Consider the following 24,407-nt stretch of genomic DNA (forward strand, 5'->3'; position numbering starts at 1 on the left):
GGTAATATTTTCCTCTACCATTTTGCCTTTTGTACTATATATATATCTGATTTTCCTTCTTTCTACACTCTTCTCCACACCTCTCTCTTCTGTCTTTTTGTATCTGACTCTAGTGCTCCCTTTAGTATTTCTTGCAGAGCTGGTCTCTGGGTCACAAATTCTCTCAGTGACTTTTTGTCTGAGAACGTTTTAATTTCTCCCTCATTTTTGAAGGACAATTTTGCTGGATATAGGAGTCTTGGTTGGCAGTTTTTCTCTTTTAGTAATTTAAATATATCATCCCACTGTCTTCTAGCTTCCATGGTTTCTGCTGAGAAATCTACACATAGTCTTATTGGGTTTCCCTTGTATGTGATGGATTGTTTTTCTCTTGCTGCTTTCAAGATCCTCTCTTTCTCTTTGACCTCTGACATTCTAACTAGTAAGTGTCTTGGAGAACGCCTATTTGGGTCTAATCTCTTTGGGGTGCGTTGCACTTCTTGGATCTGTAATTTTAGGTCTTTTTCATAAGAGTTGGGAAATTTTCAGTGATGATTTCTTCCATTAGTTTTTCTCCTCCTTTTCCCTTCTCTTCTCCTTCTGGGACACCCACAACACGTATATTTGTGAGGTTCATATTGTCCTTGAGTTCCCTGATACTCTGTTCAAATTTTTCCATTCTTTTCCCGATAGTTTCTGTTTCTTCTTGGAATTCAGATGTTCCATCCTCCAAATCACTAATTCTATCTTCTGTCTCTTTAAATCTATCATTGTAGGTATCCATTGCTTTTTCCATCTTTTCTACTTTATCCTTCACTTCCATAAGTTCTGTGATTTGTTTTTTCAGTTTTTCTATTTCTTCTTTTTGTGCAGCCCATGTCTTCTTCATGTCCTCCCTCAATTTATTGATTTCATTTTTGAAGAGGTTTTCCATTTCTGTTCGTATATTCAACATTAGTTGTCTCAGCTCCTGTATCTCATTTGAACTATTGGTTTGTTCGTTTGACTGGGCCATATTCTCAATCTTCTGAGCGTGGACCATTATCTTCTGCCGGGGTCTGGGCATTTAGTCAGATTTCCCTGGGTTTCGGACCCAACAGGTTGTAAGATTTTTCTGTGAAATCTCTGGGTTCTGTTTTTCTTATCCTGCCCAGTAGGTGGCACTCGTGGCACACGTTTGTCTCACTTGTTTGGAAGGGACCCCCCCAGTCACCGTTCTCCGCGGCCTGGGGATTTCTGATCCAATTCTCTCAGTTGGTCCAGGGGGCCACGCGTGGTGGGGCCGTCAGCCGCCGCAGCTTGAGGGGACCCTGTGGCTCCTATTATTAATGCCCCTATTGGTGTTTGGTTGGACCCAGTCCCTGCCACTGTCGGAAATTCCCTCCTCTCCCTGGAGGGGTGCCGGTCGCCGGCCACCGCGGCCTGGGGAACTCGCCACCGGACCAGGAAGCCGCCCGTGGGGGAGGGGCGTCATTCGCCAGCCGCCGCGGCTTGGGTAGCCCTCTGATCTGAGACTCGTAGCCGGTCCAGGAAGCCGCCCGCAAAAGAGGGGCGCCGGCCGCCGCGGCTTGGGAAACTTGCCTCTCCGAGACTCTCAGCTGGCCCCGGAAAGAGGGAGGGAGGTGCTCCGGCCGCCAGCTGCCGCTGCTCTGGGAATAGCGTGTCACTCAGGGATCTCACCGCAGCAGAGTCTCGCAGTCAGTCTAGCCAGTCGAGACTGGGGTACGCTGTGTGTCCATTCCCTGCCGTGGCCCCGGGAGCTGTTCTGCACTGTTTCTGTTCACCTAGTAGTCACTCTGGAGGAGGAACTAAGATGCGCGTACCTTACTAAGCCGCCATCTTGGCCCCGCCTCTCCCTTTGCTGACTTCTTGATCTTGGAATTCTCTCTAGCCTCAAAATCATGAGCCAATAAACTGTTCAGCCAAAATCAGTGCGTGGCATTTGTGGTAGCAGCTCAGGCAGACTAAGATGCCCTGTCTCTCTCTCACCATTGCATATGGAGTCTTGGATGGGCAGAAAACTTGTCTTTTTAGCCATTGATCTCTGCACTGATTCCCATAAGAAATCTTCCCAGCATGATCATCTCAAAGGATCCAGCTTTGTGGCTGAAGCCAAACAGGACAGCTGCGGCCAGCACAAAGACGCTATTCACCAGGAGAGAGCTCTTCCTTCCTAGCCTGATGGCCAGGGGTCCTGCAAGCAGCGCCCCAAAGAGGCCCCCCAGGGGGTACAGAGAGATGATGAGTGACCACACCAGCAGAATCAGGTGGTCAGACAATGGGCGCCCAGTACGCGCCCACCATGTCTCATTGGTGAATTCCTGGATATGCAAAGTGGGGGCATTGATGATGGAGAGGTTGTAGCCAAACTGAAAAGTCCCGCCAATGCCAGCTGCACAGGTGGTCAGGAGCAGCACCCTGCCCTGAATCTCGGCCGCGGGAACACGCCAGTGAACCCGCACAGCCCTGAGAAATCCTCTTTCCCGCTGTCGCGCCACCCCTAGGAATGTTTTAAGATTCAAGACAGAAGGAGTGGGAGCCAGCTAGTCATAGAGAAAGTAATTACATATTTAGGGTACTGTGAGATCTTTTTTTTTTTTTAACTGTTTTATTGTATAGAATAACATATATTCAAAGCAAAGAAATAAAAAAGCAATAGTTTTCAAAGCACTCTTCAACAAGTAGTTACAGGACAGATCCCAGAGTTTGACATGGGCTACCATACCATCATCTCAGATTTTTTTCCTTCTTGCTGCTCCAGAATATAGGAGGCTAGAAGGCTTAAGTATTTTTTTATCATCACAGTTAACTTTTTTTCCTTCTTTTTTTGGTGAAAAATAACATATACACAAAAAAAAAGCTATAAATTTCAAAGCACAGCACCACAATTAGTTGTAGAACAGATTTAAGAGTTTGACATGGATTACAATTCCACAGTTTTAGGTTTTTACTTATAGCTGATCCAAGAACTGGAGACTAAAAGAGATATCAATGTAATGATTCAGCATTTATATGCATTTGTTAAATCCTATCTTCACTGTATAACTCCACCATTACCTTTGATCTTTCCATCCCTCTCTTCAGGGGTGTTTGAGTTATGGCCATTCTAAATTTTTCATATTGGAAGGGTTTGTCACTAATATGTGATAGGGAGATGGAACTATCTGATGTTCTGGAGGGGCTGGGCTAGGTTTCAGGACTTATCTGGACCAGGGACCCATCTGGAGGTTGTAGGTTTCTGGAAAGTTACTCTAGTGCATGGATCCCTTGTGGAATCTTATATATTGCCCTAGGTGTTCTTTTGATTGGCTGGAATGGCCTTGGTTGGGTTTTGGCAGGTTATGATAGGTAGCAATGTCTACCTGAAGCTTGCATAAGAGCAGCCTCCAGAGTAGCCTCTTGAATCTATTTGAACTCTCTCTGCCACGGATACTTTATTAGCTATACTTCTTTTCCCCCTTTTGGCCAAGATGGAATTGTTGATCCCACGGTACCAGGGCCAGATTCATCCCTAGGAATCATTTCCCATGTCACCAGTGAGACTTTTACCCCTGGATGTCATGTCCCATGTAGGGGGGAAGGCAATATTTCACTTGCAGAGTTGGGTTTAGAGAGACTGAGACCATCTGAACAACAAAAGAAGAAACTCTTAGACATGCCTATAGGTAGTCTAAGTTTCTCTGCTATCTACATAAGCTTCACAAGAGTAAACCTCATGGTCGAGGGCATGGCCTATTGATTTGTATGTCCCTAAAGTTTGGTATAACATCAGTGGATTCCCTAATGGTAAGGTTTATTAGTTCCATATTCTTTCTCCCATCCCTCAAGGAACTTTGCCAGTACTTTTTGATTAGCTGCTTAATATGCTCTAGGATGTATCCAGGCATTGCAATATATTCTCACATATTCATTCACATCGTTGCATGCCTCACAACTGTGTTTCTTTTTGTAGCAGCCCAACTTTCATTCATAAGTATGCACAATCATTTATCAATCTACTTCTCAGTCTGTGCATCCTTCAGTCACCTGCTTTTATTAGGCATCATGTATAGTGCCCAAAGTCCATAGTCCATCAACATTCTCAATTTTAGATAATTTCATTGTTCCCAAGAGAAAGGAAACCAATAAACACACTGTCACCAAGTAGGAAATCTAAACCTCCTCTTAACTCTTGTCCCTCCCCCCATTATTTACCTCTGCTGTTGCTGTGGTAGTGCTGATGTACTGTGAGGTCATAATAAAAATTTTAATGGATATGAATTATCTGTTGCGTTTATCCATTCATTCAACAAACATTAATTACCTATTATATACTAGGCTCTTTTTTAGGCACTAGGAATACAAAGATGAATAAATGTGTTCATTGTCCATTAGTTTCTCAGAGGTTATCACACTAGAGAACCAAGATGAAATGTCACTGGAGCTGATCAGGTACAGATGGGGGGCTTCCGAGGAACCCTTACTAAACAAGTTGAGACCTTCATTGATTTTTAAGGGATAAGTAATATGAATCAAATAAATAGGAGGAAGTCATTTGTGGTAGAAAGAAGACCCCACCACAAATTTCCAAAGCATGATAAAATCAGAGAACTATAAATTTAATTCTTTTTCTAAAGTATATTGTTAGTGAATAGTTGGTGGGGAACTCACAGGTATGGGCAATTCTGTATTTACCTGGTTGTAAGTGACAGAAATCCAACAGAAAGAATATTATTTGGCAATAAAAAGAAATGAAATAGTGATTAGGACACACAGTTGAACCTTGAAATCATGCTAAGTAAAGTACGCTAGTCACAAAAGACCACATATTTATGATTCCATTTACATGGAATATTCAGAATAAGCAATCTATAGAGAAAGAAAGTAAATAAGTTGCTACCAGTGAAGGGGGAAAAGGGTGGGGGTTGGGAAATGACTAAGTTTCTTTTGGGGATGATAAAGATATTCTAAAATTAGATTGTAGTGAGGGTTACACAACTCTGTCAATATATTAAAACCACTGAATTATAAACTTTAAATGGGTAAATTATACTGCATGGGAATCGTACTTCAATAAAACTGTTTCAAAAAACACATCACACTCAAAGCATAATGCAAACCCAATCTTTATACTGTAATCTTTTCACTATTTATTTCAGCACTCAAGGGTCTTCACAACTTATCACAAACCCATATCCATCACCACACCACACCCTATTTCTTCGACTTCCCCAAAGTCCTCTACACTCCAGCCACAAGGAATGCCAGTTCAATATTGCTGAAATCTGTGATTCTTTCATCACATTATCTCAAATGTTTTTTCCTAACAGCTTTGCACATTTGGTTCTGCTTCCCCAGCTAGACTGTGCCCACCTCAAAGGTGGAGACAACATCTAATTCATCTTTGCATCCCCAGAGCCTAACCCCGAGTTTGGTATTTAATGAACATTTAATGAATATTTGTCAAATTGAACTGAATGTGCTTGAAACCCTGGGAAAGATGCTCCAGAATCCTTAAGGGATTGTGACTGTGCAGTGAAGAGGCAAAATGAGGCAATTCCCTAGAATTAGATATTAACCTATTTTGTTAAGGAAACTGTAGAATGGAAATAATGTCTCATTCATTTTTCTTTTGGGAAAGAAAGGAAAAAATGTAGAAATCCAGTGAGTACTCTACGGGTTTCTATTATATTAAATTGGGATGTGAGAAGTAAAAAGAGAAACAGGTAGAATAATAAGAAGTTTTGCAATTAGTCTTGACGGCAATGAAAACAGCTGAATCAAACACATCTGGACCATCTATGGAACTGCATTTCAATAGAGTGAAAGGGGAGACAATAGGCAAAAGGAAGGAATGGATCCAAGTTAGCATTCTCTGAGGTTCTGCCAATCTCTGGTACAGATTTATCCTAGACAGAGATCAGACTCTATAACCATATATAGGGTGGTCAAAATTGGGGCAAGAGATTGAAAAGACCCTCTGGCATAAATCCCCTGGATTAAACCTATTTCTGAAAGGTTACCAAGTGCTTTTGCTAATAGAAGAATCCAACTATGCAACCTTAAGAGCCACACACACAGCATGTTTGGAACTGATGTTCAGAATCAATAACAATAGCAGCAATCATAGTAACAGTTATTATCAAATACCTACTATGTGCCAATTAGTATTCTAGCTGAAAAGAGCATTGAAATAAATGATGTACAATTTATAACTATAGAAGTGTCTATAGAAGTGTCTAACAACTATAGAAGCTTGTTATCAACAAAGTGCTTTTGGACTCTCATGTTGCAGTAGTCTTATCTGTAAAGTAGGGACCAGAATTGTAAGCTATCTTAAGCAGCAGCCCTGAGTCAAATAAAGAATTAAAGGATATGAAGCCTGAGGAGCAGAAGGTTTTTCTCTTCTCCAGGAGACAGCAGGTGTTATTCTGAGCTAGGGAAAGAGAAAATTGATTAAGGGAACTGTTAGAGGGCAGGAATGTGTGTTTTATTTATCTCTTTATCACCCACATCACCTAACTCATGGTGGATGTTCAAATCTAAGTTTATTGAATTTAACTGAAGTAGAATATGTTGTTTTTCAAGGACCCCTGCCAAACATAAAGTCTGCCAGAGGCAGCAGGAATGCAAGCTTTTACTTGCATTCCACCAATAAATGCAATTCTGTACTTGGGGGTAGGGAGTTACCAGAACTGAAAGCGGTGGGCAGAAACTCTCCATTTGCAATTTGTCACCATCATGAAGGGAACCTTTAGAAGGAGTGTTTCCTTTTAGCCTTGACCACCAATTCTTCTGAGATAAGTTCCTCTGGATGAATATGGCTGCACATCCTGATATTTTTCAAGATGGTACAAGTTTCAAATACTGCATATCAGACAGAACTTGCATCAGATATTGTTCCTTAAAGTGGAGTTCAGAAAATAGACCAGAAAATAGTCATGTTCTTGGTGAAAATAGAGATAGGAAGATGGCTAGTTCCCAAAATGTTGGGATCTCAATCAAGTACTTAGCATTAACAGAGCCTCAATAGGAAGATATGCAAAAATTCACTCCAGGAAGATTCCAAGTGTCTACTTCTAGGTGATTTATGTGCCAAAGTCCTTCTATGGAGCCCAGTTGGGACGGGTTAGAATACACCAAGATGAGGGGATGCTTGGGCTCTTTCTGCCCAAAACCACTTTAGAGCATGCCAGGCCCACATTCTAATCCTGGCCCTTCTGGATTTTACTGTGCCTAGGGCATGGCAAGTAGAGGCATGGCAAGTTGAACCCAAGAAAAGGTATTTTAATGAGAATAAAGAACATTTATTTCAGGAAAGGCCAATTTGTAAAATAATTGGAAAGCTCCATTTTCTGGGAATCTGACGTAATGTCTCCTTGACCAAGTCATGTCCTTGATCCTCCCAAAAGGTAGCAATAGGGCATGGACTTTGAGCTTGCCCTCACCTTTAAAGGGAGGCCCGCAGCCATCCCAGCTCTGTGTCTCTCCTTACCAGGAGTGAATCAGACAGGCAGCATAAGAGCCGCAGGAAGAATTCCTTATGCTTTCCCTTTCCTACTAATGTGTAGGTGATATGCTATCATCAAGAATTGCTTACTTTTTGAGTTTAGTATGGTCATGTTTACATACTCTTCTTTAAAAAACAAATGGTCCTGGGAACATAACACCTGTCATTTAGCAATTTGCAAATATGCTTCTTAGATGTTTCCTTCAATGCGAGAGACGACTGGGTCAACAGGCGTTAAGTGGACACCTGAGTAGAGGAGGAATAGCAAGTCTGAAAGGAAGAAGAGGCTATCAAAAAAAGGCACTGAATCTCAACAAAAGCAAAGCCTTTATCAGAGAGAAAATATGAGGACTTTACATTTAAAGTTGAATTGAATCTTACTTCTCCTTCTAATTACCTGTGTGATCTTTGATAAGATAGCGGACCTCTCTTTGGCTCTGTTTCTGCATTTGTAAAATATGAAAAACAATATCTACCTCTCAGAGATCTTTAAAAATATTAGTCAATGTATATTAAGTGCCTTTATCATCATCTGTCAGACATAATAATATGGTACTTGTCCTGATAATCCCTTTTTATCTTGCATTAATGGGATTGGTATGGTAGACTGAATAATGTCCTCATCCTCCGAAGAGCTCCATATCCTAATTACTGAAACCTATTAGCTTACATGGCAAAAGGTACTTTGCAAATGTGATTAAGTTAGGGATTTTGAAATGGGGAGATTATGCTGGATTACCCAGATGGGCTCAATGTAATCACAAAGGTCCTTAAAAGAGTCAGAGCCACATAAAGATAGAAACAGAGAAAGATTGTAGGTTGATAAGCAACTGACACTGGAGCTGGAAGAAGATATAAGAGCAGTCTCAGAAGTGGCAAGGAATATATTCTTCCCTGGAGCTTCCAAAAGGAGCCAGTCCTGCCAACACTTTGATTTTGTGCCCATAAAATACATTTCAGACTTCTGGCCTCCAGAATTGTAAGAGAATAAATTTGTGTTGTTTTTAGTCACTAATTTTTTTGTCTTTTTAAAAAAGGAATTTAATAAATTACAAGTTTACCATTTTAAGCCTATGAAAATTAAGGAAAGATACCTTAATTCAAGGAAGTTTGATGGGTCAGGAGTATTTCTGACAGCTGGGTAGTCACATGGCTGACATCTGCTGGTCCCTTGCTCTGGGGCTTTCTTGCTTTCAGCCACTGTTTCGGGGGTGGAGGGGGCAGGGGAATGTCCCTCACTTTGCTTCTCCGGAGCCACTAATTTGGTGGTAATTTTTAACAGTAGCAATAAGAAACTAATAGAGTTGGATTCACTCTTCTATCTCTAGCCCAGACTTCTGTTCTTAGACCCAGAATCATATATATGAATATTTTTCTGACATCTTGCCTGGAACATATCAAAGCATTTCAAACTCAACATGTTCAAAACCAAATTTATGATCTCTACTCACCTCTTAAAACCACATACATTTGGTCTTTTTACAGTAAATTCAAGTTCAGGACATTATAATACCATTGCACAATCTGAAGACCTGTGCATCTCCCAGACCTTTCTCTTGTCTTTACCCATTTTCCATTACTAAGTCCATTGCCACCGGCTGTTTATTATATCTCTTAAAATTCTTCCAACTGTATCCATTTCTCTCCACCTAGTCTACAAGTGCCCTAGGGCGTGCGGTCTTCTGTCTTAACTGGAACCCCACAATAGTCTCCTAATTGGCCTTTTTGCATCTACTCTTCCCAGCTTAAAATGAAGTCTGCTCTATAGCCCACAGGGATCATTTCAAAATGCCTACCTGATCATTTGTTGTTCCTCTGCTTAAAACCCTTCCATGTGATTGCCTTGCTCACAGGATAAAGAGCAAAATCCTTCCCTTGGCTTGTATGGTATTATATTTCCTGTTTCTCTATATAATTTTGCAAATTGATCTCACACCACAGCATCCCTTTCTCTCTATGCCCTAGTTATGGTGAGCAACTTTGAATTCTTCAAGTGCATCATCCCCCTTCATGCCAAAATGGGACCTTTGCAAATGCTGTTGATTCTTGGAAAACCTTTCCTGTCACTTCTACCAGTCCGTCAATCTTCTCAAGGGCAGAGTGCATATCTGTTTTGATTCACCAGTCATCTCTGCTGCCTACCAGGGCCCTTACCCACTGTAAAACTCCACAGTATTTGTTGAATGAATGAATGGGGGTCCATTCCTCTTCTCATCAGAGATTAAACCTCTGTTACCTTTCTTGTTTTTTATAGCAGTACAAAGAGGGGGAACGCAAAAGTCTGACAAGTTTGTGGTTTGCTTCAGCTGTGTAATCGAATTTGGCTCTAATATGAAGAAATCGATAGAGTAATATATCGTGATAGTTTTTACTCATTTAAAGCAACTTCATTTCTGAATCTGTGGCAGGCAGAATTCTAAGATGATTCCCAGTGTCTCCCATTTTTGAATAATTCCCTCCCCTTGAGTGCGGATGGAGCCTGTGAGCATGAGTTATCATCCCCTGACTATATTACAGTGTATGGCATAAAGGATCTTGCAGATGTAATCAAGGCCCCAGGTGAACTCACCTTATCCAGAGAGAGTCTTACCTAGTCAAGTGAGCCCTTAAAAGTGGAGAATTTTCTCTGGCTGGTTTTGGAGGAAGAAAGCAAGCAACCATATTGAGAACCTGTCATGGAGAAGGCCTCTAAGAATTCAGAGTGTTCCCTGGATGACAGCTAACAAAAAAATGCAGGTCTCAGTAACATAATCACAAGGAACTGAATTTTTCCAGCAACCTGACTGAATTTGGAGGGATAAGAACCACAGACTCAGCTGATGCCTTGGTTATAGCTTGGGAGGTCTGAACAGAGGATCTTTCTAGGTTGAGCCTCAACTCCCGACCCATGGAAATTGTGAGATAATAAATTTGTGCTGTTTAAGCTGCTAAGTTTGTGGTAATTTTTTACTCAGCAATAGAAATATGAAACAAAACCTGTTATTGTCAAACTCTGTATAGTATCTGATTTTTGCTTAGAACTACAAGCATGCTGAGTTAGAATTTTCCATAATTGTCTGCAAATCCAGAGCATCAAAGTACTTAAATATTTTTGGAGGGGGCAGCAACAAAGCATTGACTTCTCACTCTGAAAACTCAAATATAGCTGAACAAATTTTCTTTAGAACTTTCCAAAAATAAAGATTTTCTTCAGAGCTGACATCAACTCTGGGAAATGTTAATCTGGGAGGAAAAAGGAGCTTAAATCATATAAATAGCTCAGAATAGGTTACATGGAACTGACTTATGGAGGACCCTGGCAAAAACAGCTCGTTGTTTGGAGTAGGAAAACTGTTTGATTACTGTAATTGCATGCAAGGCACCAGAAGAAACTGTGCGCTTGTAGCCTCCTAGTCACTCTGAAGAGTGGATACAGGGCCAAAGACTGAGCTACAACTAAGAAGTCATACTTATTTTAGAATAGGATAGAACAGACTCACTCACCCAGGAAGAATTTTGTAGGAGCCCACAGTCCTTCTTTATGGCTTTAAATAGGATTGTAATTAAATCAAAATAAAAAGAATATACTTATTTTTCCAACTTTTCAAAAGGCAAATCAGTTGAGTCTTCTGGCTCCATTGATCCAGAAGATTTAGCTAAAGTGAGGGAGTATAGGAGTGGACACCCTATAATACATAAAATAATTTAAAAAAATCGCAGCTCTGTGAGTTTGTCATAGATTCCTCCATCACTTTACCCACCCATTCCTAGGTTTGTCAATGCTGTAACATGAGGTACATATGAAAAGCATCCAATGCATAATAAGCACTTAAAAAATGTGCAGTTTTTTTAGTTAAATTTGAGTCAATGTTGACTGCTGCAGCTGCCGCCATTGTTGTGAAACCTTTCTTATGGTGTCTGATTTTTCAAAGCTTTTCATTTCCTTTTCAGAGAATTATACTAGACTTTTCTTTAACTGTGGAGCACAAGATGGAAACAATCCTCTAGAAAGGACCAGCTATAACAGAATTACAGATAGAAACTTAATCCTGACCTCTATTTATATATTCCCTTCCTGGGTCCTTCTAAATTCGTGTACTACATTGGATTCCGGTACCCTGCTAGATATTTCTGCCTGCATGTTTTATCTATTTCTCAAATTCAGCCTACACAAAATTGAACATATTTTCTTCCCCAATTAGCTCCATTACTACCTAATTTCCCTGTTTCTATGTTTTCTCATCATCTCACTCTGTCTTAAAATTTTGAATCCTCTTTTATTCTTCTCCCTCACGCATCTCATATATATATAACAAAATCTTCCCCATTTTTTCTTTTATTTTAGATCAACAAAATATAATTCTGTAGCATGTGTTAACTTTTCAGAGTCACTTGGTAAAGTCTTTTACACCTTTTCTTTTCCATTCTCATTGCTTGCACTCTGATTTATGTGTTGCTTACTGAGGCTATTATACAACCTTTCCCCTTTTCCAATTTGTCCTATATACTTCTGCCTCACTAGCCTTCCTGAAACTCTTTGTGAATATTTTCCCATGCACTCAAACCCAAGTGTTGCTTACATAATAAATCCCAGATTCTTTTAGTTTTTTTCAGTTCCTTGACAATCTGATTATGATTTGGAGTTGCCTGAGTCTAAATTTGGGCAAGTCACTTTATGTCTCTGAGCCTCAGTATCTGTTCTGTAAAATTAGAATAATAATCTCTCCAACATAACAAAGACACCATGTGACCAATAATTATTTGCAAAGCACATGGAAACCACTTATAAAACACACTAGAGGTTGTTGATTTCTCCCCAGCCTTTTCCCTCTACTCTATTTCACAAACAGTCAACTCAAACAAAACTATTCTGCTTGATTTCATGATGCATTTTAAGTATTCTTTCCTTTGCACATGTCCTTACTCTAATCCTTGTGAGTGGAATGTGGCTTCTTCCCTTTCAGTTTGACATATCCTTCAAGGTCCATATAAATTTCATCTTCCTTGTGAAATCCTTCCTTATAGCCTTAACATGATCACAGACCATAATTGCTGTGACTCTTTGAATTTCTAAATTCTTGCACCACTCATTTGGTACTTTTCTCTTGACAAATAGTACCACTTGGGTTTTTATGTGTGCCTTGGAATTATAAATTCTTTAAGATTGGGTACCTCTTTGTTAGCCCAGTGCCCTCCACAAGCAGACATTCTATAAACAGTTGTTGCTTTTGATGATAATGAAAGTATCATCTCAATTATGTAGCATAATCACTATTAGATAAATTGAGGACTCTTAATGTTAAGATGTTGACACTCTTGGTTAATTTTTAATTAGCATATGGCAAGTATGTTTCACAGCTGTTTTACAGGGTACTTCACACTGGTTCATCAATTTTCTTTAAGTTATTTTCAGTAGGTAAGTGGTTAAGATCATTTTCTGCCTTCCATTTTTCTGAATTGAGAAAATCAAAGCACAGCAATGTTATGAAATTTATTCTGAATATGCAGGATAAAAAAATAACGAGACCCTCATTCTTGGACCCTGCACCAATGGCAATGGTTTTCAAGCAATATATTCTAAAGGAAAACAGAGTCTTATTTGATTTAGCTGAGCCGCTAAAAGGGAAGGAATTCATTGCAAGAGCCCATATCCTTATATTTGAACTGAGGTTTTTCATTTTAATACCTGAAGAAAAGAAATAATTTTAGTGTGCCTTGGCTAAGTCATATTTGTTTTTGCTTGTTTCCATTTTTCTAAATAAAATAATTAAAATTAAAGCCCAAGTAAGTGGAAGAACATAATAAAGAACAGAAAACAATAAAATAGAAAACAAAACTAGATATAATCAATAAAATGGATAAACATCAAGCCAAATGGATGAGGAAACAAAGAAAGAAGATCTAGTTTACTACTGTCAAGAATGAGGAAAGAGACATCACTATAGATCCTACAGACCTTAAAAAGATAACAAAGAAACATTATGAAAAACTTTAGGTAATAAATTCAATATCTTAAACATAGTAGAAAAAAGTCTTGAAAAATATAAAGTACCCAATCTCAAGAGCAAAGAGATCATCTGAATAGTTTTTATAATTAAAAATCCTCTCCCAAATAAAATCTAGACCCAGATGATTTTATGACTTAATTCCACAAAACATTTAAGGAAAAATAAGACAATTCTACACAAAATGTTTCAGAAATAATAGAAGAAGGAACACTTCCCAATTCATTTTATGAGGCCAGTATTAACCTGAAACCAAAACCAAAACAATATATTACAGGAAAAGAAAACTACAGAACTATAGCCTTCATACATTTAGATAGAAAAATCCTTTGCAAATCAAAATCAGAAACACATAAAGGAAGATTATACATCTTGGCAAATGTAGTTGGTTCAGGTAGTCAATGTCGGCTTAACATTCAAAAATAAATAGATATAATAATCATGCTAGAAGACTGAAAAAGAAAAGCCTGATTCTTATCTAACAGATGCAGATAAAGCATTTTATAAAATTCAACACTGATACATGATAAAAAAAAAAACTCTCAGCAAACTAGGATACTTGAAAAAAGACAGCTAGAAAACCCCTTATCTTACTCTAATACTAAAATTAAGTCAAAATGGTCATATGCTTAAATGTAAGATCTAAAACTACAACATTTTTAAGAGAAGATTCTGATGGCCAGTTTTTCCTTGATAATCTGGGTAGGTCTGATCAGTTGGCAGGTGTTAAATGAAGAAGTGAGGTTTCCCAGAGGAAGAAGAAATTCTACCTGCAGACTACACTGTCAATCCTGACAGTTTGCAGCTTGCCCTTTCTGATGGTCTGCCCTGTGGATTTCAGACTTGTCTAATCAGCCCCCACTATTGCATAAGCTAATTGAGCCCGTTATACAAGAAAATCAGAAAAACCCTAACACCAGACCTCACTATAAGTGGATGTCCTTTATCTGCAGTTGTGATTCATTCATATTGGGCTATGGTGTTAGGGGTTTGCTGTTTTTCTTGTGTATCAGACTCAAAGATTGAGGAGAAAATCTTAGTAATTTGGGGTAGGAAGAGCTCTGAAGTAGGACACAGAAATAAAAAAAAAATTACTGGACTTCATCAAAATTTAAAATTTTTTTTCTTCAAATGACACTACTATGAAAATAAAAAGAAAAGTCACAGGCTGGGAGAAAATATTTGCAAGACATATATCCAATAAATGACTTCACTCAGAATATATAAAAACACTTACAACCTGATCATAAATAGACAATCCAATAAAAGAGCAACAAATGTTAGCCTACTTTTCACCAAAGAAGATATACAGATTGCAAATAAATGCATAATAGATGTTCAATGTCATCATTCATTACAAAACTACAAATTAAAACCACAATGAGTTATCAATTTGAACTCACTATAATGGCTAAAATTAAAACTGGCAAAACCAAATGTTGGTAGAACAGCTGGAGCTCTAATACACTACTTATGGGTATACAAATATACAGCCACTTTGGAAAAGATTTTGGCAGTTTTTTACAAAGTTAATACTTATCAAATGATCTAGTGATTCTACTCCTATGTATTTATCAAAAGAAATGGAAAATATGTCCACACAAAGACTTGTTTGCTAATGTTCATAGAACCTTTATTCATTACAGTCAGAAATTTGAAATAACCCAAAAGTTCAACAACTGGTGAAAAGAAAAACAACGCAGAAGAATCCAAAAGCATTATGTAAGTGATAATCTTGGATAAAGAAGGCAGCATAGTTTAATATTCTGTTTATGTGAAATTCTAGAGAAGGCCAAACTATTAAGATAGAAAGCAGAAAATATTTGTCAGGAATCAGGGAGCAGGGAAGGAAGGAAATAACTGCCAAGGGAGAAAAGGAAGTTGTTTTGCAGTAATGGAAATGTTTCATATGTTCATTTTGGTGGTGGCTATATAAGTGCAAACATTTTTCAAAACTTGTCAAATTTTACACTTAAGTGATGCTTATTGTATGTAAATTATACTTCAGTAAAGCTTCTAAAAATACATACAGGTTTTCAGACAATTTTTCTGTATTTCTTTTAGATGCACTTTTTCACATCTATATGTATACTTTGTTTTCTACTTTTTAGCTTAATATCAAGTAATAAACACTTCCCATGTTTTTAAAAACTTTGTAAATATTTAATTTACAAATTTTTAAAATAATATTCCATTTATAAATAAGGCACATTTAAATAGTCATTTCTTTATTGATTGAAATTTGGATTTTTTTTCAAATTATTTCTATCCTTACAAGTACTTTGATTTACTTTGGGCATCTATTCTTGTATATTTTCCTTATATTTTGTATAATATATTTTTTCTTATTATATGTTTTTCAAAAATACTCTTAAGTCAAAGAGTAGGAACATTTTAAGGATCTTAAAATATACTGAAGATTGCACTGATTCATCTCTCACTAGAAGTATATGAAAGAACGAGTTTTGCAGCACTCCTGCCAGAACTAAATGTTATTATTATTTATTTTATTTTAAATATTTGCCTAAACCTTTGTGTGGGTTTGAAAGGATGTATGTACCCTAGAAAAACCATGTTTTAATCTTAATCCCATTTTGTAAAGGCAGCCATTTCTCCTAATCCTTATTCCGTACTGTATGTTTGAAACTGTAATTAGATCATCTCCCTGGAGATATGACTCAATCAAGAGTGGTTTTGAAACTAGATGAGGTGGAGATGTGTCTCCACCCATTCAGGTGGGTCTTGATTAGTTTATGGAATCCTGTAAAAGAGGAAACATTTTGGAGAAGGAAGCAAATTCTGAGAGCAGAACGATGTAACCTTGAGAAGCAGAGAGTCCACCAGCCAGCCTTTGGAGATGAAGAAGGAAAATGCCTCCTGGGGAGCTTCATGAAACAGGAAGCCAGGAAAGAAAGCTAGCAGATGATCCCATGTTAACCATGTGCCTTTCCAGATGAGAGAGAAACCCTGAACTTCATCGGCCTTCTTGAACCAAGGTATCCTTCCTTGGATGCCTTAGATTAGACATTTCTATAGACTTATTTTAATTGGGATATTTTCTTGGCCTTAGAGCTGTAAAGTAGCAATTTATTAAATTCCCCTTTTAGAAAGCCATTCCATTTCTGGTATAATGTATTCCAGCAGCTAGCAAACTAGAACAACCTTATTCTAGAACTTTACAGTTCAACTCAGCTCCAGATTGTAATTCTTCTCTGTATTTCTGTGCATAAAGATACAATCCACATTACTCAGCCTCCTGTGGGCAGGGTACATTCCATCCATTCCCCAGAATCTGGGACACTTGCATAGCCTCTGGGTTGTCTCTGATGTTACCTTCCTGATACTCTGCAGGCTGAATCTGATTGTCAAAGTCTATTGTTTCTGTCTGTTTAGTTATTACTTCACAACATGGTTTTGAATCTCCAAAAGTCATATCTTGTCTAGTGCTTAAAACTTTAATATAGCACAACATAGTATCTCTGTTACCTATATCCCCTATTTTCCTATAATGATACTCAGCAGCATAGCATAATTTATCTTCTGTATAGTACAGCTGGAATTTGTTCACTTTTCTTTGGCTTCTGTGCTGGTTTGAATCTGTTCTGTACCCTAGAAAAGGCAAGTTCTTTAATTTTCATTCAGTATATGCTGGGTAGGATATTTTTATATTGTTTTCACGGAGATGTGACCCACCTAATTGTGAGTGGTAACTTTTGATTAGATGGTTTCCATGGAGATGTTCTATATGTTCATTGTGGTGATGAACACCATTCAAGGTGGGATTGCTTCCTGGAGCCCTTTAAGAGGGAACCATTTTGGAAAAAGCTTTAGAACCAACAAAGCCACCAGAACCAATGGAGCCAACAGAATGGATAGAGCCCCAGAGAAGCTGTTGAAGACTCCTGGAGAGAAAGCTAACAGATGTCACCATGTGCCTTTCCAGGTGAGAGAGAAACCCTGAACATCATTGGCCTTCTTGAACCTGGATGCCTTAATTTGGACATTTTCATAGTCTTGCCTTAATTTGGACATTTTCACAGCCTTATAACTGTGAACTTGCATGCTAGCTTGAAAGGATTATGTAACCTATAAAAGCCATGTTTTAATCCTGATACATCTTATGGAGGCAGCCATTTCTCCTAATCCCTGTTCAGCACTGTAGTTTGGAATCTTGATTAGCTTATCTGAATGGACATGTGATGCCCAATTATGGGTATTAATTTTGATTATAGAGAGATGTGACTCCACCCATTCCAAGTGGGTCTTGATTAGTTTACTGGAATCCTTTAAAAAAGGAGACATTTTGGAAAGAGCCACAGAGCCATGAGAGTCACTAGAGCCCATTCAGTCAGAGACTTTAGGAGATCAAGAAGGAAAATGCCCCAAGGAAGATTCATGAAACAAGAGCCTGGAGAGAAATCTGGCAGACATCACCATGTTTGCCATTGTGCCTTTACAGCTGAGAAAGAAACCCTGAATGTTATCAGCCTTCTTGAACAAAGGTATCTTTCCACGGATGCCTTAGATTGGACATTTCTATAGGCTTATTTTAATTTGGACATTTTCACAGCCTTGGAACTGTAAACTTGCAGCTTATTAAATTTCTCTTTTTAAAAGCTGTTTTGCTTCTGGTATATTACATTCCATCAGCTTGCAAACTAGAACAAATTTTGGTACCAAAGAAGAGGGATGCTGCTGCAGTTTGCAAATGCCAAACATGTTGGAATTGCTTTTTAAATGGATAGGGGGAAGATTTTGGAGAAGTTGGGAGGAGTTTGATAGAGAATGCCTAGAATGCTTTGAAGATACTGTTGGTAGAAATGTAGACTCTAAAGATACCTATGATGAGGTCTTAGACAGAAATGAGGCATGTATTTTGCAAAATGGAAGGAAGGTGATCCTTATTTTAAAATGGCAGATAATCTGGCAAAATTGACTAGTGACTTTGGCTGGAAGGCAGATTTTAAAGGCCATGAACTTGGATATTTAGCAGAAGAGATTTCCAAATTAAATGTGGAATATACAGTCTGGTTTCTCAGTGCAGCTTATAGTGAAGTGTGACAGGAAAGAGATAAGCTGAGAACTGAACTTTTTGGGTACAAAGAAAACAGAAATTGATGTTCTGGAAAATTGTGGGCTTCCGGGAAGGGAGATCCCAGAAAATAGAGCCCCATGTGTGGATTTAACCAAATGAGGAACCAGTCAGCAATTGCAGAAAAAGCCAGCATTGGAGATAAAGTTATCCAGGAAGGATTTGTGGAAACTCTTTCTGTCTGATGGGCATGATCTTTGCTAACTATATAGAAAGTCAACCAGACTTTCACAACCAGGTTGTGGAGCCTGTATAAACAGAACTGCTGCCAGTCTGAAGTAAAAGTCTCAGGAAAGGCACAAAGTGAAGGTAAAATAATTTCAGAGGCAGAATTATGGGGTCTAAGGTCTGAAGTCAAGAAACTATGGGCCAGGAGAGTAGAACCACCTAAGCACTTGGAGAGGGTGAGTTTGACCCAAAGGCAGAGGGAGGGCCTTCCACCTCCAGGCAGTGGAAATTTGTGCCGCCTCAGGCCCTGGAGAGGGTGGAGCACATTCTTTAGGGATTAGGGAGATCCTGACTTCCACCACATGGAGGATTTGAGCATGTGTCCTGAAGATGGCAGAGAGCCTGGGTGTGGCCCCAATGCTTAGAGATGGTGGAGCCAAGAAAAAGATGGTCTCCCCAGTATTCCCCAAGGTTGCATTTGGAGAGAGGTGGGCTACTGCATAGGCCCTTGGAAAGGGTGGGACTGCCACTTTCTAAAGCCCTGAAGATAAATGACTCTCAGACTTAGAAATCTAATGGAGTTTGCCCTGCAGATTTGTGAAACTGCTTGGGTCCAGTGACCACTGTGTACCTTCCAATTTCTCCCTATAGAAATGGGAATATATATGCTATGACTGTCCCTCCTTTGTATGTTGGCAGCAAATAATTTGCTCTGAATTTTACAGGTCCCCAGAGGAGAATTTTGTCTTAATACAGATCATACCTATAACTAACTCTGATGAAATTTTGTACTGTTTCTGACTTAGTATTGTATTTGTATTGTTACTGAAATGGTTTAAGGCTTTCTGAATTGTGATGGAATGAATGTATTTTGTGTATGGAAAAAAAGTGTCATTTTTAGGGTCCAGAGGGTGGAATGTACTGGTTTGAAAGGATTATATACCCTAGAAAAGCCATGTTTTAATCCTGATACATCTTGTGGAGGCACCCATTTCTCTTAATTCTTATTAGGTTGGACTCTTGATTTGATTATCTGTATGGAGATGTGATACCCAATTATGGGTATTAATCTTTAATTAGAGGAAGATATGGCTTCACCCTTTCCAGGTGAGTCTTGATTAGTTTACTGGAATCTTTTAAATGATGAAACATTTTGGAAAAAGCCACAGAGCCACAAGAGCTGCAAGAGCCTACTCAGCCAGAAGCCTTTGCAGATGAAGAAGGAAAACACCCCTGTTGGAGCTTTATGAAACAAATAGCCTGGGCAGAAAACTAGCAGACTCCACCATGTGTGCCATGTGCCTTTCCAATTGAGAGAGAAATCCTGAATGTCATTGGCCTTCTTGAACCAGGGTATCTGTCCCTGGATGCCTTAGATTGGATATTTCTATAGCCTTTTTAATTTGGACATTTCCACAGCCTTGGAACTGTAAACTTGCAGCTCATTAAATTCCCCTTTTTAAAAGTCATTCCATTTCAGGTATATTGCATTCCAGCAGTTTGTAAACTAAAACAGCTTCCCATCCTGACCTTTACATAGCTCTCCATCTCAATCGGCACCTTTTTCCCAGCTACAAGCAATGACCATATAAAGAGAAAGATGAGGATAATGCAAAAGAGATATAAACCTTTTCTTCCCTGTGGCCAGGCTGGGTCTGTTTTTCCTCATTGTTTTTGTTTGTTAATGTTGCTGGAAATGCAGCATACCAGAAATGGGTTGGTTTTTATAAAGGGAATTTATTGTCACAAATTTACAGTTCTCTAAGGCCATAAAAATGTCCAAACTAAGGCATCTAGAGAAGGATACCTTGACTTGAGAAAGGCCAATCTTTTAAAGCATGTGGTTGGCATTTGCTGGTCCTTTGGCTGTTCATTTCAAAAAGATTCCCTGGGAAGTATTTTTCTTCTGCATCTCCAAAAATCTAGGTCTTGAAGCTTTTTCCAAAATGGTTCCCTCTTAAAGAACTCCAGTAAGCAACCTCACCTTAAATGGGTGGAGATACACCTCCATGGAAATGACCTAATCCAAAGGTCTGCCCACTTTTGAGTGGTTCACATCTCCAAGGAAACAACTTAATCAAAAAGATCCCACCCAGCAATATAGAATCAAGATTAAAGAGCATGGCTTTTCTGGGGTACATGACAGTTTCAAACTGGCACACTCATGTTCTCCAGTCCCTTCTCTACTGGACTCAATGTTACTTTCCTTCTGCCAGCTTAATCTATTCAGGTTCTGGGTCAGTTCTGACCATAGCTGCATCAGCTCCACAGAGGCTGGATCTAGAGTTGGTTTGGGGGAGGATAAAGTTTTCTTTTTGTAAACTCAAACTATGAGATATCATGGGCATCATATCCTCTAGATTAAAGGTCCCAAGGTAGCTTGTTGCTCTTCTTACATGCTCCAGTGGCACCTTACCCTTACCCTTATTATTATAAATATCCCACTTGTTTGCACTAGCTTAATCACAAGACAGTTAACCTGCTAGAATGTGAGTTCCATGAGGTCAGGGGATGTCTTTTTCATTTATAAATACCTGGTGATTTGTATTGTCCCTGGAATTCTACAACAGCCTCCTAGCAAATTTCCCTGATCCTACTCCTGTCTTCCCATAATTTACTCCATACAGCAGCCATTGTGATCTTTTAAAAACATAAATTCCCAATGTTTGGAGATGTACCCAGCAGACATCATCGTGAGATGTTAAGCAAGCCAGAACCTGGAGAGAGCCAATGGAAACCAAGAGAAGTAAAGTGAGGAACAGAAACTGGAAGCAGCAGAGCCCAGGAGCAAGAGAACAGCAGATGCCAGCCATGTAACTGTCCAAGTGTTCCTGACCCATCAGCCTTTTTTGAGTGAAGGCAACCTCTTGATGGTGCCTTAATTTGGACAGTTTCACTTCCTTAGAACTGAAAACTTGTAGCTTATTAAATTCCCATTTTAAAAAGCTATTTCAATTCTGGCATATTGCATTCCAGCAGTTAGCAAACTAATCTAACACAGATTTTGGTACCAGAGAAGTGGGGTACTACTGCCGTTTGCAAATACCAAACATGTTAGGACAGCTTTTTAAATGGATAAGTGGAAGAGTTTGGAAGAGTTGTGAGGAGATTTTTAGAGAAGGCCTAAAATGCCCTGAAGAGAATATTGGTAGAAATGTGGACTCTGAAAATACCTCTGATGAGGCTTTAGACAGTAATGATGAACGTGTCCCAAACTGAAAGGAAGGCATTCTTTGTAGGTATAAGGCAGAATTTGAGAGTGATGAACTTGGATATTCAGCAGAAGAAATTTCCAGACTAAATGTGGAAAATGCAGTCTGGCTGCTCCTTGAAGCTTATAGCAAAATGTGAGAGGAAAGAGATAAGTTGAGAATTGAACTCTTGAGTGCAAAGAAAATTGAGATTGGTGTTCTAGAAAATTCTGGGCTTCCAGAAAGTGAGACCCCCCAATGAATAGGACTCCACATGAGGATTTATTCAAGTATGGAAGTAGTCAGCCATTACAGGACAAGTGAAGATTGGAGATGGAATTTTCCAGAAAGGATTTATGGAAAGCCCTTTTGTCTGATGGGCATGATCCCAGTGTATTGCATAGAAAACCAACAAGAGTGTTGTGAGATCTGTATAAATGAAACCACTTTCAGTCTAAACTAAAAAGGACAAAGTGAAGGAAAAACATCTTCAGAGGCAGAACCATGGAAGCTAAGTTCTGGAACCAGGAAACCTTGGGCCAGGAGAGCAACAGACCCATACATGTGGAAAGGGTGAGTTCATCCCAAAAGGAGAGGGTGGGCCTTCTGACTTGTTGCTCAGGAAGTTGTGCCACCTCAGACCTCAGAGAGGGTGGAGTGCATAAGCAAGGGATTGGGGGGAACCTAATTGATACCCTACTATCCTGGAGGGGGTGAGCATGTGTCCCAGAGGTGACAGAGAGCCTGGGTGCAACTCTGATGTGTGGAGAGGGTGGAGCCAAGATAAAGGTGGTCCCCCCAGTGAATTCCAATATGCAACACACCCCAGCATTTGGAGAGAGAGCAAGGTCACTTGGAAAAGGATGTGACTGCTGCTTTCTAAAGCCCCAAGAATAAATGACTCTCAGATTTTGAAATCTAATAGAGTTTGCCCTGCAGTTTTCTGAGCTGTTTGAGTCCAGTGACCCTTGTGTTCCTTCTAATTTCTCCCTATGGAAATGGGAACAGGTATCCTATGTCCATCCCTCCTTTGTATATTAACAGCAGATAACTAGTCCTGAGTTTCATAGGTCCAGAATCAGAAGAAAATTTTTGCCTTAGACAAGACCATGCCTGGAGCTGACTTGGATGAGATTTTGTACTGTTTTAACTGAATTGTATTTGTACTGTCACTGAAATGTTTTAAGGCTTTGTGACAATGTGATGGAGTGAATACACATTGTATATGGAAAAGCATGTCTTTTTTGGAGGCCCAGAGGGTGGAATGTACTGGCTTGAATCTATTATGTACCCCAGAAAAGCCATGTTTAAATAAGATCCAACCTTGTGGGAGCAGCCCTTTCTTTTAATCCTGATTCAATACCGTAGTTTGAATTCTTGCACACCCAGCTGTAAGTATAAATCTTTGATTAAAGATTGTGAGTATAAATCTTTGATGGAAATGTGACTCCATCCTTTCCAGGTAGGTCTTGGCTGTGGAGAGCCATGGAAGAAGCTGTGGCACCCTTCCTGATTCCCTCCCCAGAGCACTGGGAAGCTGGTCAGCACCTCCTTCATGGGCACCTGGTCCTGTTTCAGCTGGGAAAGATTAACCAGGCAAAGTCCTTTCTGACATGCCAGAATTTGCCTTCCAGGCAAAAGCAGCTTGAGACAATGAAGAGAATGTAAGAAAATAGAGATAGATAGTACAAGGCAAAGACTTATCTTTAAACACCTTGGAAAGGAGGTCGGTCTGCTGGGAACCAGAGGTGACATTAAAACTCCTATAAATAGCTGTACTACAAAAAGCAAAAGCCCAGGACAAGAAACAGGCCTAGAAAGAAATAGAGGACACCTGCACACTGTATTGCTGTAGGAGGGCTGAAGTTCAAGAAAATTCGGTCTTATTGCAAGCCGGTTACAAAATTAAGAAATACACATTTCAGGGTATAAATACCAGAGTTAAAATTTTAGAATATTAAAATGTACAATGTGCAACAAAAGAGTACAGGAAAGTAGAATGTTTACCTGCCATGAAGGAGACCCAGGTTGGATTCCTGGCCCACCCCCACAAAAAGCACAGGAAAAAGAAACAGGAAATAATGACCCATGCAAAGGAAGAGGATAAAAATCCAGGAACTATCAGCAAAGAAGACTGGAATGTGGAATGCTGAACAAAGATTTTTATAAAATCCTTAAAAATGCTCAAGGAGATGAAGGAAAATACAGAGACAGAACTAAAGGATATCAGGAAAACAATAAATGAGCAATATGAGAATCTGAATAAAGAGAAAGTTTGAAAAAGAATTGAGCCGAACTACTGGAGTTGAAGACCACAAAAACTGAAATGGAAAACTCCCAGGAGGGTTTGAAGAGCAAATTAGAATAGGCAGAAGAAAGAATCAGTGAACTCATAGACAAGATACTTAGAATGAATCCGGCCAAGGATCAGAAAGAAGAAAGAAATATTAAAAATGAAAATTGCCTAAGATGCTTCTTGGAAGCCATCAAGCATACCAATATAT

At 39.1% G+C, this 24,407-nt stretch overlaps 1 pseudogene; it reads right to left on the reverse strand.

Moving 5' to 3' along the window:
• Positions 1-2,009: 2,009 nt before the first annotated feature.
• Positions 2,010-24,407, reverse strand: part of LOC143680181 (solute carrier family 2, facilitated glucose transporter member 11 pseudogene) — a 42,255-nt pseudogene continuing 19,857 nt past the window's right edge.

Source organism: Tamandua tetradactyla, chromosome 4 (assembly GCF_023851605.1).
Source record: "Tamandua tetradactyla isolate mTamTet1 chromosome 4, mTamTet1.pri, whole genome shotgun sequence".
Lineage (NCBI taxonomy): Eukaryota > Metazoa > Chordata > Mammalia > Pilosa > Myrmecophagidae > Tamandua > Tamandua tetradactyla.